Consider the following 3,837-nt stretch of genomic DNA (forward strand, 5'->3'; position numbering starts at 1 on the left):
CCTGTTTGTCTCCACGATAAAGATAAGAATAGCTAAAAAGGGTAAAGACAGTGCTAACCTTACACAATGATCTTGATACCAATCGTAATAATAATAATGCTTACAAAATAAGAAGGAGAGAGTTAAAAGTACTTGTAAAATTGGTAAAAATAATGCTAATTATGCACGATTTTGATACCAATAAGGATGACAAAAATAATTATATATTAGAATACGGGAGAGAGAGAGAGAGAGAGAGAGAGAGAGAGAGAGAGAGAGAGAGAGAGAGAGAGAGAGAGAGAGAGAGAGAGAGAGAGAGAGAGAGGGAGAGAGAGAGAGAGAGAGAGAGAGAGAGAGAGAGAGAGAGAGAGAGAGAGAGAGAGAGAGAGAGAGAGAGAGAGAGAGAGAGAGAGAGACTGCAAACAGAAACAGTACAATAAAATGAATGATTAACAAGAATAAAACTGAAATTATTATCGTTGTTGTTATTATCATTATTAATGTTCTTATCATTATCATTACTATTATTATTATAATTATTATCAACATCATAGTTATCATTTTCATCATCACTATTATTATCGTGGTGGCTCAGGTGTGCTCTCATCATTAAAATTATCACTCATTATTATCATTATCGTCACCAGCATCGTTATTATATATATAGTATTATATATTATACATATATTATTATTATATATATATAATAGCTTATAATAATAATATATATATATAATGATATAATGATATTAATATTATATATGATAATTATATATATAATAGCAGTATGATTAGTTTATTATTATTATCATTACTATTATCATTATTATTGTTGTTGTTGTTATTATTGTTGTTGTTATCATTATTACTATGTGTCATTATCATGATTTTGATAATGGTGATGGTCATGGTTATAATGATTATGAAGGTTATCCCGTTCATAATCATCGTATTTATAATTATCATCATATTTAATACGTTATTTTTATCATTATAAAACTTATTGGCATTATTTTCATTTAAATCACCATTAGCAGTACTTGCATTATGTATCCGTAAATGATAATAGTATTAATGATAATAATATTATCATTTTTATTATTCTCATTAACATTGTTATTAGTATTATTATTATTATCATTGATATTGTTATAGTTATTATCATTACTATTATTGTTATAGTTATTTTCTTATCATTATCATTATTGTAATTATTATAATCATTATTGTTGCTGTAGCTATAATGATAATAATAATGATAATTGTAATAATATATTTATTATTGTTATTATTTCTTTTATTCTTCAGTTATTGTTGTTATTATTATTACTCTTATTATCATTACCATTATAAAGATTGTCATTATTGTCATAATTACCATCCTTGTGATAATTTCTATGATTACCATAATGTTTTCTATTATTGTCATTATTCTTACTAATCTTATTTTAGTTTATTATTACTATCATTGTCATTATTATTGTTGTCGTTGGTGTTGTTATCATTATTATGATCATTATTTTCATTTTTATTATTATTATTGATATTATAATTATCAATACTATTTCTTACTATTTTGTTAGCATTATTATTATCATCTATTATTGTGATCATTACTACTACGCTGGTACTACTATTACTATCATTATTACCATCATTATTTTTATTCTTTTTCCTATTATGATGATAGTTGTTATTTTGATGAACCTTATTATGATCATTATTATTATTATCATTACGGTTATTATTATGGTTAATGGTAACGATAATGATAATGACAACGATTATGATAATGATAATGACAGCGATGATCATAATGACAACGGTAATAATGATGATGATACACTGAAAGTTCTTTCGAAACTTTTTTTTTTTTACATTGCACGATCATTAAGTCTAACGGCGACATGACCTTGATAACAAACAAGACAGCGCAGGAAAGGGAGAAAGAAAGAGGCGAAAGAAGAATCAGATAAGCCTTGGTAAGACAAACGAACACATAGAAGAGAAGAATAAGATCCGATTTAGTTTTTGGACTTGGAACATAGAACAAAACTGCACGATCTCCTCTTGGTGGTAGCTTGATGTTTACTTAAATATCATCAAAGGTTTGTTGTCTAGTTCACAGCGCCGTGAAATAAAGGAATGCCACTTCTTGTCCGAAAAGAAATGAAAATACAAAGTAAACAAACCAGACAGTACAGCTACCAAGGTGTGAAATACTACAACTATTGCATTGCGACAGCTGGGTCCTATGATGACCATACATCTAATGGATATATTTCTGTTTTGGTATGAAATGAATTGCTGTAATTCACCCCACTATGAGTATGTCTTGTTTGAATTTCATTTCATTTTCTGTTCCCATGAAACTATATTTTTCAAGTATTTTTTTCTTTTTTTTGTGCTGATGCCATTCCATATATTATATCCTCCATTCGGAAATAATAATAATAATAATAATAATAATAATAATAATAATAATGATAATAATAAAACGGGTATTCTTTTAAACATATACACTATTGAGAATGCATGTGAAGAAGATAAAAATACTGGTAATTTCACATTAAAGTTTAGGAATACAAATGTTTAGAAATCATATTGACTACTGGTATACTTTTACTTTTTATTTTCCAATAATTCCGACATACTTTTATCGAGAGTTTCACTAGATTTTCCTCTGCGAACGCTAAACTTGCAGGAACGTTAATTAATGCTAATGAGAAATAGAAAAGGAGTGAGGGAATGAAAGGAAGAGATAGTGTTATAAATACATAGTTTATATAGGTAAATAAAGGAAAAATCGGCCATCATGACATATCGACGTCTCTCTCTCTCTCTCTCTCTCTCTCTCTCTCTCTCTCTCTCTATCCCTCTCTCTCTCTCTCTCTCTTACGCAGTTTATATATTCTTTTATTCATACATACCATTAGTAATTTAAATATTAAACATTTATTTTCACGAGAGAGAGAGAGCGAGAGAGAGAGAGAGAGAGAGAGAGAGAGAGAGAGAGAGAGAGAGAGAGAGAGAGAGAGAGAGAGAGAGAGAGAGAGAGAGAGAGAGAGAGAGAGAGAGTGAGAGAGAGAGAGAGAGAGAGAGAGAGAGAGAGAGAGAGAGAGAGAGAGAGAGAGAGAGAGAGAGCGAGAGCGAGAGAGAGAGAAAGAGAGAGAGAGAGAGAGAGAGAGAGAGAGAGAGAGCGAGAGCGAGAGCGAGAGCGAGAGAGAGAGAGAGACAGACAGAGAGAAAGCGAGAGAGAGAGAGAGAGAGAGAGAGAGAGAGAGAGAGAGAGACAGAGAGAAAGCGAGAGAGAGAGAGAGAGAGAGAGAGAGAGAATACGTTAGTTTCGGTCGGCCGAATCGGTCGTTTTGTCGGAATTTTGCGGTTCGTTTTTGTGAAAATATTTCTGAATTGTTGAGGCTTGAACATTCCTCTTAATTTTGGCTACTTTATTCATCTTCTAACATATATGACAGTAATTTAGGTTTATTTTGCAGATTAGGGGGGAAATCTAGTCTTCAGTAAAGATATATAAGATTCCATTCTTTTAATATAAAGGCAGCGTTGGGCCTTTACTTTAAATTTTTGTAATTAATAATTTATTATATTGCTTTATTTACATATCACAAAAAAATAATAATAAAACAGCATAAATAAAAGTTCTGTTAAATTTGAAATAGAAAAAATGGGATACTGTACATATCAACCTACACTGACTCACAAGGCAAATTTTGATCTGGGTATGCAGTGGGTCACAAGCTGGAGGTGCATACTATTCCTTGGAAAGATGATGGCTGCATATCCTGTGACTTTTATTTAACTGCAACAAATTGTTTCTGTGTCAGTTTTGTTTTCCCT

The sequence above is a fragment of the Penaeus vannamei genome, chromosome 38 (genome assembly GCF_042767895.1).
Source record: "Penaeus vannamei isolate JL-2024 chromosome 38, ASM4276789v1, whole genome shotgun sequence".
Classification (NCBI taxonomy): domain Eukaryota; kingdom Metazoa; phylum Arthropoda; class Malacostraca; order Decapoda; family Penaeidae; genus Penaeus; species Penaeus vannamei.